The following is a 17597-nucleotide window of genomic DNA, read 5'->3' as shown; positions in this document are numbered from 1 at the left end:
GAATACAACTATCTTATTCCGACTCGCTCGTTTCTTCTTCTTCGGTTTTGGTTCGTTTTGCCAAGTTCTAGGGATATATGATGTTCCCCTAATACGAGCCGTCGTTGTCCACATTGGTTTAGAAAAACCTGGTGGTTTAGAGGTTCCCGGGTCATTGTTACAACTTAAGGACTTCGGGGGTTGACGATACATATAAAGTTCATCGGGGTTGGAATTAGATTTCTCTATTTTTATGCCCTTTCCCTTATTATTTTCTTTTGCCTTTTTAAATTCAGTTGGGGTAATTTCTATAACATCATCGGAATTCTCGTCGGAATCTGATTCATCGGAGAATTGGTAATCCTCCCAATATTTTGCTTCCTTGGCGGAAACACCATTGACCATAACTAACCTTGGTCGGTTGGTTGAGGATTTTCTTTTACTTAACCGTTTTATTATTTCCCCCACCGGTTCTATTTCTTCATCCGGTTCCGATTCTTCTTCCGGTTCCGATTCTTCTTCCGGTTCCGACTCTTCTTCCGGTTCCTCTTCGGGAACTTGTGAATCAGTCCACGAATCATTCCAATTTACACTTGACTCTTCATTATTATTAGGTGAGTCAATGGGACTTGTTCTAGAGGTAGACATCTATCACATAATATCAAACGCGTTAAGAGATTAATATATCACATAATATTCACAAGTTAAAAATATATAGTTTCCAACAAAATTTGTTAAGCAACCATTTTTCAAGTAAATACGGTCGAAGTCCAGACTCACTAATGCATCCTAACAAACTCGATAAGACACACTAATGCAAAATTCTGGTTCTCTAAGACCAACGCTCGGATACCAACTGAAATGACCCGTTCTTATTGATTAAAAACGTTCCATATTAATTGATTTCGTTGCGAGGTTTTGACCTCTATATGAGACGTTTTTCAAAGACTGCATTCATTTTTAAAACAAACCATAACCTTTATTTCATAAATAAAGGTTTAAAAAGCTTTACGTAGATTATCAAATAATGATAATCTAAAATATCCTGTTTACACACGACCATTACATAATGGTTTACAATACAAATATGTTACATCGAAATCAGTTTCTTGAATGCAGTTTTTACACAATATCATACAAACATGGACTCCAAATCTTGTTCTTATTTTAGTATGCAACAGCGGAAGCTCTTAATATTCACCAGAGAATAAACATGCTTTAAACGTCAACAAAAATGTTGGTGAGTTATAGGTTTAACCTATATATATCAAATCGTAACAATAGACCACAAGATTTCATATTTCAATACACATCCCATACATAGAGATAAAAATCATTCATATGGTGAACACCTGGTAACCGACAATAACAAGATGCATATATAAGAATATCCCCATCATTCTGGGACACCCTTCGGATATGATATAAATTTCGAAGTACTAAAGCATCCGGTACTTTGGATGGGGTTTGTTAGGCCCAATAGATCTATCTTTAGGATTCGCGTCAATTAGGGTGTCTGTTCCCTAATTCTTAGATTACCAGACTTAATAAAAAGGGGCATATTCGATTTCGATAATTCAACCATAGAATGTAGTTTCGTACTTGTGTCTATTTTGTAAATCATTTATAAAACCTGCATGTATTCTCATCCCAAAAATATTAGATTTTAAAAGTGGGACTATAACTCACTTTCACAGATTTTTACTTCTTCGGGAAGTAAGACTTGGCCACTGGTTGATTCACGAACCTATAACAATATATACATATATATCAAAGTATGTTCAAAATATATTTACAACACTTTTAATATATTTTGATGTTTTAAGTTTATTAAGTCAGCTGTCCTCGTTAGTAACCTACAACTAGTTGTCCACAGTTAGATGTACAGAAATAAATCGATAAATATTATCTTGAATCAATCCACGACCCAGTGTATACGTATCTCAGTATTGATCACAACTCAAACTAAAAATATTTTGGAATCAACCTCAACCCTGTATAGCTAACTCCAACATTCACATATAGAGTGTCTATGGTTGTTCCGAAATATATATAGATGTGTCGACATGATAGGTCGAAACATTGTATACGTGTCTATGGTATCTCAAGATTACATAATATACAATACAAGTTGATTAAGTTATGGTTGGAATAGATTTGTTACCAATTTTCACGTAGCTAAAATGAGAAAAATTATCCAATCTTGTTTTACCCATAACTTCTTCATTTTAAATCCGTTTTGAGTGAATCAAATTGCTATGGTTTCATATTGAACTCTATTTTATGAATCTAAACAGAAAAAGTATAGGTTTATAGTCGGAAAAATAAGTTACAAGTCGTTTTTGTAAAGGTAGTCATTTCAGTCGAAAGAACGACGTCTAGATGACCATTTTAGAAAACATACTTCCACTTTGAGTTTAACCATAATTTTTGGATATAGTTTCATGTTCATAATAAAAATCATTTTCTCAGAATAACAACTTTTAAATCAAAGTTTATCATAGTTTTTAATTAACTAACCCAAAACAGCCCGCGGTGTTACTACGACGGCGTAAATCCGGTTTTACGGTGTTTTTCGTGTTTCCAGGTTTTAAATCATTAAGTTAGCATATCATATAGATATAGAACATGTGTTTAGTTGATTTTAAAAGTCAAGTTAGAAGGATTAACTTTTGTTTGCGAACAAGTTTAGAATTAACTAAACTATGTTCTAGTGATTACAAGTTTAAACCTTCGAATAAGATAGCTTTATATGTATGAATCGAATGATGTTATGAACATCATTACTACCTTAATTTCCTTGGATAAACCTACCAGAAAAGAGAAATATGGATCTAGCTTCAATGGATCCTTGGATGGCTCGAAGTTCTTGAAGCAGAATCATGACACGAAAACAAGTTCAAGTAAGATCATCACTTGAAATAAGATTGTTATAGTTATAGAAATTGAACCAAAGTTTGAATATGATTATTACCTTATATTAGAATGATAACCTACTGTAAGAAACAAAGATTTCTTGAGGTTGGATGATCACCTTACAAGATTGGAAGTGAGCTAGCAAACTTGAAAGTATTCTTGATTTTATGAAACTAGAACTTTTGGAATTTAAGAAGAACACTTAGAACTTGAAGATAGAACTTGAGAGAGATCAATTAGATGAAGAAAATTGAAGAATGAAAGTGTTTGTAGGTGTTTTTGGTCGTTGGTGTATGGATTAGATATAAAGGATATGTAATTTTGTTTTCATGTAAATAAGTCATGAATGATTACTCATATTTTTGTAATTTTATGAGATATTTCATGCTAGTTGCCAAATGATGGTTCCCACATGTGTTAGGTGACTCACATGGGCTGCTAAGAGCTGATCATTGGAGTGTATATACCAATAGTACATACATCTAAAAGCTGTGTATTGTACGAGTACGAATACGGGTGCATACGAGTAGAATTGTTGATGAAACTGAACGAGGATGTAATTGTAAGCATTTTTGTTAAGTAGAAGTATTTTGATAAGTGTATTGAAGTCTTTCAAAAGTGTATAAATACATATTAAAACACTACATGTATATACATTTTAACTGAGTCGTTAAGTCATCGTTAGTCGTTACATGTAAGTGTTGTTTTGAAACCTTTAGGTTAACGATCTTGTTAAATGTTGTTAACCCAATGTTTATAATATCAAATGAGATTTTAAATTATTATATTATCATGATATTATAATGTATGAATATCTCTTAATATGATATATATACATTAAATGTCTTTACAACGATAATCATTACATATATGTCTCGTTTAAAAATCATTAAGTTAGTAGTCTTGTTTTTACATATGTAGTTCATTGTTAATATACTTTATGATATGTTTTCTTATCATAGTATCATGTTAACTATATATATATATATATCCATATATATGTCATCATATAGTTTTTTTACAAGTTTTAACGTTCGTGAATCACCGATCAACTTGGGTGGTCAATTGTCTATATGAAACATATTTCAATTAATCAAGTCTTAACAAGTTTGATTGCTTAACATGTTGGAAACATTTAATCATGTAAATATCAATCTCAATTAATATATATAAACATGGAAAAGTTCGGGTCACTACAACTAAAACTGAGAATTGAATAAGAACCTTGCAAACAACAAACTAAATAAAGAATTGACGCTCACCTTGGTCTATATGAAGTTATTGGTTCTGATTGAAGTGAAGTTCCTATTGCGGATATGATTCACTACAACCTTTTTAGCATCCTAAGCTGCCTATGAAATTGATTACCATGAAACTTCAGAATTCAGATTTATAAACTGTAGAGGTATAATACGACTGTTAATTGTATAAAACACAATTGATACAAAATAAATAACAAAACTAACAAAATCAATACATGTTCTTCAGACAATAATCCACAATTTAATCAGACAAATAATCAAAGTGAAATACAAAAGTAAATAAAAAATATGATGCATCTTTAAGTATAAAGTTACTGCATATATTGTGCTTTTATATCAGATAATCAAGTGATTTTCAAATTCTATAAATCAAAACTATCAAGCAAAAAGCACAAAATCAATATATATGATTTAGGTATGAATAAATATGCATATTCCAATTAAAAAACCAAGGATATTACCTTTTTTCATAATCGTTGAATACCCAATAGGTTAACCTTACAAATTTCCTTCAACAATTAAAAGATCCAACGTTAATAGCAGAAAGCGAGTATCGATTTATCGTAAGGGATTTAAAAACCATATCGAATCAAAATAGCATATTGAATCCATAAAAGCCAGGTTCACAAAACTCAAAGATTAACATACGATACATAAAAAGGATTGTATATACAAAATAGCAAGAATCAACGAAATTAAAAAATGTTGTATCTGTTACGACTCGAATTTAAAATCGAACAATAAGAAAAGTGAAACTTACATATCTATTGAAGCAGATGATATTCATTAATAATTGAATATCATCTGCTTCAACAGATATGAAGCATCCAAGTAATTGAATACCATCATTATAATTGAATACCAGATATTCATTAATAATTGAATACCAGCATTATAACACGAACAAACAACCAAGTAACCAACTATCCCTAACTCGAACCCAAAAAGCAAAATAACACCATATATATAAAAAAACAGCATACAAACAAATATTAGAACAATGTCACTTAAAAAAATCAATTGGCCAACTTAATCAACAGACACAAAGAGCAGTGACTTACGAAACTTGCATGTGTTTACACAAATTATAAAAAAAAATTATGCAAACAACTACAAACAACAGAATCGTGAATAGAAATAACCATTACCTGATAGCAACATCGAAAGGGATGTTGAAGCAATTGAAAACCTGTAAAAAATAATCCAAAAAAAGGAATGTCATAAAGTAAGGTTAAATAGTAACAATTACGATTATGCAATACCAGGGATGATGCTCAATAATCAAATTATAAGGATTCATCAATTGAGCATAAATCGGATATATAAAACGCTAGGAACGATAATACAAAAAAAAATGTAAAACATAGACTCAATTTTACCTTAGCTTGCGTTTGTTTTAGGTGAAGGACGCCAAACAGAGCCCCACCATCGTTGCTCACCTCTTCACCATCGCCACCGCCGCGGTGAACTCCATGGTAGTAACGGAGGAGAAATTAATCAGAAGAAAACATATGTAATCGATGGAGCGGGTGGTGTTGGTGGTGGAACCGTCGATTGAAGATGAATTGATGAGTTGCTTGAATCAGACAGTGAATGAATCGATCCCTAATTTTAGGGCTAAACCCCGTACGTTTTTTAGATTTGAAGGCTAATTTTGTCTGATTATCTCTGAAATCAAGGATTGTCACGTGATTAAGGGATGGATTTTAAATGGATGGCTAGGATTAGAGGTGATTAAAAGATTGGATGGCTAGGATTGAAAGTTGATGGGAATTGTCACTTAATTGTGTGTTTACTTTAAATATAAGAGAGATATCAATCAATAATTATAAATATATTCAATAGAAAGTATGTTTTTACTATTCACCACAATTTTTTATTCGAAAAGGCTATTTTCGTAATTTTACAAATTAGATATTTGTTGGCTACAATCTTCTACAATCTTCACTCCCTCTCTGCCTCTTTCTTCCCTCTCTTTTTGCAAAACCCACATAACTCTCTATCTGTCTCTCCTAACCACCTTCCTGCTCCTTCTCCCATCTTCTCAAATGACGAATCACCCCAAGAATATAGCCACAGCCGACTTTAGACCCTACCCCTGGCACACACCGGCGACCGAAAAAAAATGGAACTGTCCCCCGATTGAAAAATACAAATCGGAAAAGGAGCCAAACGATTTGTAGCCATGAGAGGTGTAATATGAGACAGTCATCAAGGATTTATGCGTGAGGTTGTATAGTCTTTTTTGTTGTAAGTTTTTTGATCGTGTTAACAGTTTTTTACTTAAATTTTTGGGTTTTAGTTACAATTCGTACATATCGGTACTTAATCGTTTAATTATGTTATATTTGAGTGTTTTGTTTCATGATAACATTTGATATACCACAAAATTTGGTTCGCTATATCAATCGTTAATAATGTCTGATTAATTATATGAGTTTTTTGTTAATACCCTTTTACGTTATAGTTGTAGATGGCTAATTAACATGTGTCGTTTTTATTAAGGTTAGACATAGATGAAATTTGGGGATTTTTGCTGTCATATGGGCAAAAGACTTACTTCTGCAAAAGCTTACTTCTATGTGTGTATATAATTTGTTTTTTTCCCTCTTATAAGTAGTACAAATATAAAGCTTACATTGGACACATATTACACCTAATGTTGGCTCTTATTTTTTGACCGATTATCTTAGGTGACCATTTGATTTCAAATGTGGAAGATACTCATGGCTCAACCAGCTCATTATCAACTTCTGATTTTAACTTTGTTTGACTGATATTAAGTTAAAGTTGGTAGTAAGTAGTAACAGATAATTAAAGGATGTGATAGATTTAAGGTTAATTGTCAAATTGATATTCCAGTTAGCTCATATTTTGTGTGTAAACTGCATTTTAATGTGTCATTCATATTGTCCTCCACTATGTTGAAGGCATTAGACATTAGTTAACTGTAGTAATTATTTTTGAGTAGCAATCTTATTTGTAACTATAAAGGTTCACATAGTTGATAACAAACTAGCTGTACATAGAGTCAAACTGGATGATTAATAAAATGTGGATAATTTGATCACTAAAAAACTAGCTGTATGTATACTTAAGAAAAAGAAGTTAATATATTATACAGATTCTATTTTTATGCTAACTGCAAGTGTCAACCCGAATGCATATCAGGTTGGCCGCCGCAACGCGCGGCTGGCCACTTGCTTGTTATATATCATTACAAACTAACTTTTTGCTGTTCTTTATATTATTATGTGTAAGACCCTATTCCTGTTTTAGTTGTATGGGATGCCGTCCAAGTATGGGGACACCGTCCAGTGTAGAAGAGTTGGACGCCGTCCAAGATCTGGGACGCCGTCCAACAGAACTGACGGGCCAACTGTGATAAATTGAGTTATTAAGGGGTATTTTGGTATTTTCACTTGAGGGTCGGTTTATGAGCCACAAAACTGATCCATGGGCTATCTTATCCTCATTTTACCTCTTTTCACTCACACACTTGTATCTAGAGAGAGAGGAAGGGTTTAGAGAGAGAGAGAGAGAGAGAGAGAGAGAGCTTGATTTGGAGAAGAAGGAGTCGGATTCTCACCAAGGCTCGGGTTTTAAAGTTGTTCATCTCGCTCCTAGCTACGTTGTGGTAGTATTGGTAAGTTCAAACTCCGAATTTCTTTTGTTAGATTTGATGTTCAAGTTAGGGTTTGAGCTTGATTAGTTGTAAAACCATTTTAGATGATGAAGTGGGTTTATGGTGACTAGTTATTCTTGTCACTTGGCGGGTTTTGGGTTGGTTAATGTTTTGGCCATGATTAGGCTTTGATAATGGGTTTAATTACTAGGTTTAGTGATTATGGAAGTGTTGGAACCCTTTTGGGAGTATTTGGTTGACTAATTTTGAAATGGGTCAAAATTAGGGTTTGGTGTCATTTTGGGCAAGACGAATGTTTAACACTTGTGTCCGGGTTTAATTGGCGTATTAGGACCATTCTCACTCGTGTTAGTGATTATTGGTTGGTTTGGATGCGGTTTGGTGCTTGGAAGTGCAATGGGTCGAAATTGCACTAAGTGTCGATTTGAGTTGGTTTGTAAATCCACTCTAAGTATGTTGTTTATATTGTGATAATGGAATAGGTACTTTCCATTGGCGCGTTGTGGATTATTTCGGTTGCATTCATCAAGGCGACAAGGTGAGTGTTAATATCCTATGTGCATATGTATGTGTAGTATGGGTGCGGGTCGGGTGAAGTGGTTCTCTGTTATAGAGCTCACTTCACATATAGGTGCATTTTGATGGACTTGTGTAATAGGTCCAATTGGCACGGTTGTGCGTTTTGGTTGACCACCTTTGGCGAGGTGCACACTTTGTGTGTACGATATCACATATGCTTGTGATGTGGATTATACAACCCCAATGGTGAAGGGTTGGTATTGAGTTGTGTTTAGAGAAGTGGATCACGTGTGGATGCGGATTCACGATGACGCGTGTAGTTTCGGTCATCTTATTGGGAAAGTGAGTCTCGTGTAGTTTGGATTCACGATGACTCGTGTAGTTCGGTCATCTTATTGAGGTAGTGATCTCGTGTGGTTGCGGATTCACTAAGGCTCGTGTAGTTCGGCCAACCTCGATGTTGTTGTGGTATTGAAGATAGTGTGACGACCCGGAAATTTTCGACCAAATTTAAACTTAATCTTTGTATGATTTCGACACGATAAGCAAAGTCTGTAAAGATGAGTCTCAAAAAGTTTGAACTATTTTCATATATTCATGTAACGTTCGACTGTTCCCGATGATTCACGAACCATTACTTGTAAATATGTGTATATGTAAATATATGTATAATGTATAATATATATAATAACATGAACATTAATAAGCTATTATATACATTTATTGTTATAAATAAATATGTAAAATAAAATACATTGTAATAAAAACTATTATTTTATATATAATAAATGTATATTACTTGTATATATATTATTTAATATATATTTATTTGCGTAGTAAATTTTGTTATTTAAAACTGTTTATATATATACATAGTGTATATTAAATATGATTACTTTTGAGCTTAAATGGTAAATGTCTGTAACTTTCGGTTGACGTTTAATTAATTTTAAAATAGGTCTAATATATATATATGAAGTTTTAAATTAAAAGTTGGTCCAAAATTTGATTAAAAAGATAATAGTTTTGATAAATATTTTTTTTACCTTTTCAATCTAAGTTTTTGTACTCCGTACATATAAATTGGAACAGAAAATAAATAGTTATCGAACCTTTTTGATCAGGTTTCAAACAGTTGATGAGTGAAATAATTAAATACATTTAAACTAAAAATTTGGGATTTTTAAGAAAACTTTTATCCGTAACTGTTTAGCAATGGACACACCCCGTAAAACTGTCGGCAGAACACTGGTCATCTTTGCACGTTCCTTAAATTGTGATATTGGAGTAATAATATAATAATAATAAAATTATTACTACCCTCTCTTTTATATATACACACATAGACATTACATATGTGAGAGATACCGAATCACACTGCATCTTTATCTCCTACCACCGCCGTCTGCCACCTTGCACCACCTGCAACCGCCGTCTGCCACCACACCACCTCTCCCTCATCTTCTCTCTCTCCCTTAATCTCCTTCGTGAATTCACTCCATATTTTACATCGAGTCACTAAACCGTCGGCCACCATTAATCACCACTCTCACCATCGAGCCACCACCGTGACCATCACTTCCGGTAACCAACCTACTCCATCGTCACACCACCATCACCAAGAACCCTTCTCTCTCTCTCTCACTTATCTCTCTCTTACTTTACTTCGTGAATCACCAAGACAATCGTTGTACAGCTGCTATTACTTTCTGTTTCGTGCTAAACAATCACACCACTTTCCTTGATTAATCGCCATCAACAACCTATTCATCACCACCATTATCATCGACACCCATCACCATCATCTTCAATCGACCACCAATCGAATCATTATCTTTATTCCTGTTTTCGATTATCATCACCAACACTCACTACTATTTGATTCAACTATGATTCTGTGCAAACCAGACAACATCATCTATAATTTTTTTCTTCTTCGTTTATGTTCATGTTCGAAGTGTTTTTGCTGCAGTTATCGTCCCACTTCAAAATTTTCTTTTAGTTACAGCAAGCTTGATGATGTATATGATGATGATAGAGAGTTAAGGACGTGAAATAATGATGATGATTACGACATGATAATAAAGATGATGAAGGTGATATTATGATGTTATGATGCTGCGATATATTTTTTTTTCCTCAAACCTTGTTAGCTGTTACAACTCCTTGTTGTTATTCGCTGGAGGATTACAGCTATTATCTTCTGTTTCTATTTTAAAACGATAGATGATGATGATAAATGATCAAGAAGATGGAAGAAAACGAAAATACGGGATATATAAATTTTAATCAGAGAGTATTACAGAAATGAATGGGTAGCATAATGGTCAAGTGTATTGGAGATTTTCGAGAGGTCTTTAGTTCGAATCTTGGCAGCAGCATTTTTTTATTTAACAAGAGAAACTGTTGGGCTGAGTAATTGATGTTGGGCCTAGATATGGGTTTGCAGTTGTGCTAGGACAATATTAATAAACGGGTTAAATATAGTTGGGTTACAAAATAATTTAGAAAAACAAGACTGGATGAGTGGTTAAGAGTTGTTTGTGTGGTTAGCAAGAGGTCACGGGTTCGAACTCGGCCTGTAGCGTTTTTGTTTTAAAAAGCTTTAAAGGTAGCCTATTTTTATTATTATTATTATTATTATTATTATTATTATTATTATTATTATTATTATTATTATTATTATTATTATTATTATTATTATTATTATTAAGTATTAGTATTATTAGTATTAAGTATTAGTTATTATTATCATCATCATTATTATTGAAAGTATCATTAATATTAAGGATTATCATTTTTTTTAATAAAGTCATCAATATTCTTAAATTTATCATTAAGATTATTATTATCGATATTATTATTATTATTATCATTGTTGTTATTATTTTCATATTATCAATATTATTATTACAAATAAATATTTTCTATATAAGAGCATATTTATTACAACTATCATAATATTACATATAATTATATATACTAAAAATTTTTATATATAAAGATTTACATATAACAAATTATTGATTTTTAATATAATTTTAATCATACACACACACACACACACACACATATATATATATATATATATATAACTATATAAATAGTAATATAAATTAAATATATAAGAGATATAATTTAGGATATACTATATAAAGTTATTCGATTACGATTATGTGTATTAATATATATATATAAATGATATAGGTTCATGAATCCAAGGCCAACCCTACTTTTTGTTCAATGCCGTCATATGTATTTTTACTACAAAATACAATAAGTGAGTTCATTTGATTCCCTTTTACTCTTTACATTTATGGGACTGAGAATACATGCGCTACTTTTACAACTGCTTTATTAAATGCTTTTAAAATACATTTTGAACTGCGAATACATGAAATGCTTTTATAAATGTTTGACGAGATAGACACAAGTAAAACATTCCTCGCGTGAATTATGTGGACGTGATAATTGCCACCATTGAATTATGTGGACGTGATAATTGCCACAATTGATATGAATATTTTTCCCCTGATTATTATTGCTTGGTAACCTAAGAATTAGGGAACATCACTAATTTTGAGAATTAGTGCACTCCTAATTGAGGCGAATCCTAAAGGTAGCTATCGGGTTTAACACCCCCACCCTGAATGTTCACTAGACGGAAGGGCTAGTGGGCGTGGTGTTTAGTACTTCGAAGTTTATATGATTATTATACAGACGAGATGTTCTGTTTTGGGGATATTATTATGCGCATTATATGTTAAGGTCAGTTACCAAGCCAAGCAATGAAAGTAAAGTGAATGTTATGTATCGAGAGAATGATTTTATACACAGGTTATGTGTATGTTATTTTTGTGCACAAGATATGTGTACGGTTACTAAGATTTTATGAAAGATGATTTCGTACACGAGAAAGATGTACTGTATTTAAAAGATATCGCATGTACATTACAGGTGGGTATAGGATTCGGGCCCATTTATATCATGCAGGATTTAAATCTTGTGGTCTATCAAAATGATGAATTTTATTGTTTTATGATAAACCTATGAACTCACCAACCTTTTGGTTGACACTTGAAAGCATGTTTATTCTCAGGTATGAAAGAAACCTTCCGCTGCGCATTTGCTCATTTTAAAGATATTACTTTGAGTTGATCATCGCAATGGGACCAGATGTTGGTGACTTCATCCAGATGGATTAGGATGGGGTATGACAGATAGTAATCTCGTGTGGATGCGGATTTACTAAGGCTCGTGTAGTTCGGCCAATCTTCATGTTGGTAATTGGTAGTCGGTTCCGGTATTGGGTTAAGGAGTTAACCTTGGACGTTTGTATATTGCTTATTTATTATCGTATTGTTGTGTTGTAGCTAACCCTCTGGGTGTAGCTTTTTGGCGTTGTTCACATCATCGTTGGTGAACTTATACTTGTTGTTATTATTAGCTTGATGCTTAGTGATCGTACGGTATGCTTAGCTTAGCTTGCCTTATGCTTGGATGCTCCGGTATGCGTTATTTGATTACTTATGTGGCATGTCCATTTTATGCATATATATATGTATGTAGTATATTATCACTCACTAAGCATTAGCTTACCTTCTCGTTGTTTACATTTTTATAGATTTGCATGGATGCGGTGGCTCGAGTAAGCGTGGGGACTAGTGGACTTGCGTAGTTGCTTAGAAGACGTGCTTTTGGATTTGATTAGGACTGGGTAGCGTATCCCCAATCACCATGCTCGGTCTTCATTTTTGTGTTAAACTTATATGGTCGAAAACTCGTAATTTTGTACGAAAGTCGTAAAACGGTTGATGTGGGCCCGGTGTCGTAAAACTCGGTTTTATTGTGGAAAACTCTTAGTTTTAATTATTATAACATATTGTGAAAGTGTTTTGGTTTAAAAGTGTCGGGAAGCGGGTTTTTCGCCCGCGTAACTTTGACAAACTGATCAGGAACTTTTAGTACATTTGGACGCCGTCCAAAAGACTTGGACGCCGTGCTGGTCTTCACAACTGGACGCCGTCCAGATAACTGGACGCCGTCCAGATAACTGGACGCCGTCCAGATGAACTGTGTTACAAAACTTTTTTATGGCACGTTTTCGGATGGATAACGGGTTGGGTCGTTACAAGTGGTATCAGAGCATGGTCTAAGGGATTTAGGCGACTTGAGATAGGTGCCTAGACTTAGACTTTTGTGTGTGCTTATTTGTTGCGGGACTTGTAGGTGAACGGGTCGGAACGGGTTATAGTTAGTTCCTTGTTTGTAGGTGGTCTAACTAGGATTTTTGGCTCGTGTTGTGATGCTATTTTCTTGCGTGTGTTTATATCGTATAGGATTTTCGTTGTGTTGGTTATATCATCGAGTGAGGCGGTTGTTGTACTAACAAGTTGATACGGCGTGTGTGCGTAATAAGGACTTGCAAACCTTCTTACGGGTGCAAATCGTGTCTAAAAGTGATGTACGACGAGTGTTTAGCAAGATGGGGCAGTGTGGTGCGTGTGATTTTATACGTTCGTGGACTAATCATTTTGCATTCTTTAGAATGACGACGCGAAACGAGATCGAGACGAATGACGTTGAGTTTAACGCTAGAGTTGCGGCCGCCGTTGCGGAGCAAATGGGTGCGTTTCAAGAAGAAATGGATATGAAGTATTCTGATTTTTAGAGTAGTGGTGAAATGGAGCGTTGTCTTAAGAGCTTCATGAGGACTAAACCCCCGATGTATGACGGGAAACTGGATCCTTTGGTAAGCACAACTTGGATCTCGGATGTTGAAGGGTGTTTTCGTACTATTGAATGTCCTTCCGAGAAGAGGACAAGACTCGCTACTAGTTTGTTGCGGGGTAGGGCGAAGGATTGGTTGGATGGTAAGATTGATCTTATCGGTGGTGAGCCGTTTATGGCGTTATCGTGGGACGAGTTTAAGGAGGAATTCTTCGAGGAGTTCCGGACTTCAATCGATTTGTCAGAATTGCGTAGTGAGTTGCGAAATTTGCAACAGGGTTCTATGGATTTGAATACTCTCATGACGACCTTTATGGCGAAGGCTCGTTTTTTCCTGGAGTATTTGGGGAATGATCGTTTGTTGATGGAAGATTTCTATCGGAATTTGAATGATGACTTAAAGAATAAAATTAGCCTGGGTTATGCGAAGTCGTTTGCGGAGTTATTCGCGGTGGCTAGGGGTTTCGAGTCGTATTCGCGATCAAAGATTGGTGAACCTTCAAGTGAGAGAAGGGTTGTTTCGTATGGTGCTCTAAGTAAGAGGACTGAGGGTCCGAGTATGAGCACGGGTAGTACACGGACGGGTATATCGGATTCTAGTGTGTCTAGATGTTACAATTGTGGCGTGAGGGGTCACAAGTCTTGGGAATGTTCGGTGCCAAAGGGTGAGGGCACGGTGTGCTTCAATTGCCAAGAGGAAGGACATCGTAAGTCGGAATGTCCCGAGTTAGCAGGGACGGGTGCGGCAAGGAGAAGTTAAGGTACGTTTCGTTTTAATAAATATATCCATTGATTATTTATTCTGTGCTGATGAGTTCAGGTTTGTTGAATGCATTGCGTTGTGCATGTTATTGTTATGGGTGACATTCCTAATAGAATTACCCTATGGTGGCGTATGGATTGACGGATGAAGGGCTTAAGACTTGGTGCAACCAAGCATTCCTTAGTGTTCGGGAAATGTTTCTACCAAGCCATGGGTATGGGCTTTGGTGTTCGGTCGTAAAGCGCGTGTCTGCTTTCGTGTTGAAGTTGATGAACCATGAGGTTTGACGGGTGGATAAAACAATAAAGATCGAGTGTTTGATCTCGATGTGTGTTGGTAATGGAGTCTACGTGACGCGATGTTAGGTGCCTCTTTCATACCTACTAGCGTAGTATTCGACTCCGATGGTGTTGCGGTTACATTGTACTTAGGGCACCGGAGAGAAACCCTTAGGTACATGCGTGACTAGGTGAAAATTTGACAAGCTATAGCAATTGGATGATTGCAAGTGTAAAGTTTGTGTAGTTGTGGTGAACTCTTCGTTCGAAGTGTTTAAGGATTGGTTAAAATCCTTCGTGTGCTCAAGGTTGGAGCAAGATGTGGTGATGGTTCGTGTGAACCCAATTGTTAGCAGAGTCTACCTTTGGTAGCATTGTACGGGTGTACAAGATACGGTTATGGAACGTAGTTCCAAGTGGGGGAGTTACACTTCCGCACGAGGAGGTTTTAGTGTGAGATTTTCGGATGATGCTTTTGGTAGATCCGGAATTAGTGCCGAGACCTAGATTTGGTCGATTTGTGGTAGAGTACAATTTTCGGTTAAATTGTACTTATGATTTCGGATTTAAAATTATCACCGAGTTGGTAATGTGGTAAATCTCGTTGAGAGATAATGGACATGTTTGACGAGCAAGTTGAAATCCCTCGATTAAGGGATGTTGGTATCGGATTCTCTTTTAGAGAATTATTGTGTTGTACCTATGTTCGATATAGGTGGTTCTTGCTCGATCGTGATAGCGATGTTCGCGTGTGCGTATGATTCGTGTGCGAAATTTCAGGCGGTATGGAATGGTCATAAGTATGCGTATATACTTTTGGTTGTGGTGAATGGTTAGTGTAATCTGTTCGAATTCACTATGGTGTAGCAGTGCCCGAAGTTACACTACTCGTTGTACGAGGCCAAAAGAGCGTGTGTGATTGGTGGGTTATGGCCATTGACTCGGTCCACTAACTTCACCATAGGAGTAGAGTTATATCGGTATGGTATAACATTATCGGGAAATGCGAGTACTGATTGGGAATGGGAGTACCATTCCTGTGTTGAGATTTGAGTAGTGGATCACGTGTGGATGCGGATTCACGATGACACGTGTAGTTCGGTCATCTTATTGTGGAAGTGAGTCTCGTGTAGTTCGGATTCACAATGACACGTGTGGATGCGGTCATTTTATTGAGGAAGTGAGTCTGATGTAGTTCGGATTCACAATGACACGTGTGGATGCGGTCATTCTTTTGGGATAGTGATTCTCGTGTAGTTCGGATTCACTAGGGTGCGTGTAGTTCGGCCAATCCCGATTGTTGTGCGGTGAAGGTAGTGAGTCGCGTGTGGTTGCGGATTCACTAAGGCGCGTGTAGTTTTCGGCTAGCCTTCATGTTGTGTGATCTATTGGTTGTTTTATACGCTAATGGTGGGGTCGTAAGGACCATGTTGTGTGATCTATTGGTTGTTTTATACGCCAATGGTGGGGTCGTAAGGACCATGTTGTGTGATCTATTGGTTGTTTTATACGCCAATGGTGGGGTCGTAAGGACCATGTTGTGTGATCTATTGGTTGTTTTATACACCAATGGTGGGGTCGTGAGGACCATGTTGTGTGATTAGTGATGCGATAGCCGTGTTTCGCTCACAAGTTGTTATGGGTGTGACAATAGTCGATTTTGTACACCTTGGGATTAGCGTTGCCATAGTCATTTTGGGCGCTATCGGTTTTAGCCGTTTGCTTATGATGTTACGATGGTTGCGTATTGGTCGTATTGCGCACTACGAGGGATGTTTAGTGATAAGTCTTATCCGTAAGGATTCGTTTTGTTCGGTCTTCATCGTTTGGGTTGTTGACCTTAGGTCAAAACTTGGTTACTTTAGCTTTGTACTTGTTAGGCGTGCGCTAAAGGGTTGATATCTCTGTACGAGATTGGCTGAGTTTTCCCGAAATGAGGGATTGAGCAAGTTTTAGTGCTCGGAATTGTGGACTTGATAAATCACGAATGACGATTTAATTGATAAAGGTGATTTATAGAGAAGAATTGCCTGGGAAGGTCGGATTGGGACTATGATTGAGGACCGTTGACTGTGGTCCGTTCGGTTAAGTGACAAGGATCACGAAGACGTGATCGATTCTAAGTGGGGGAGAGTTGTAAGACCCTATTCCTGTTTTAGTTGTATGGGACGTCGTCCAAGTATGGGGACGCCGTCCAGTGTAGAAGAGTTGGACGCCGTCCAAGATCTGGGACGCCGTCCAACATAACTGACGGGCCAGCTGTGATAAATTGAGTTATTAAGGGGTATTTTGGTATTTTCACTTGAGGGTCGGTTTATGAGCCACAAAACTGATCCATGGACTATCTTATCCTCATTTCACCTCTTTTCACTCACACACTTGTATCTAGAGAGAAAGGAAGGGTTTAGAGAGAGAGAGAGAGAGCTTGATTTGGAGAAGAAGGAGCCGGATTCTCACTAAGGCTCGGGTTTTAAAGTTGTTCATCTCGCTCCTAGCTACGTTGT

Source organism: Rutidosis leptorrhynchoides, chromosome 2 (genome assembly GCF_046630445.1).
Source record: "Rutidosis leptorrhynchoides isolate AG116_Rl617_1_P2 chromosome 2, CSIRO_AGI_Rlap_v1, whole genome shotgun sequence".
NCBI classification, from domain to species: Eukaryota; Viridiplantae; Streptophyta; class Magnoliopsida; order Asterales; family Asteraceae; genus Rutidosis; species Rutidosis leptorrhynchoides.
The sequence above is the reverse complement of the archived record's forward strand: the minus strand, read 5'-3'. Positions refer to the sequence as shown.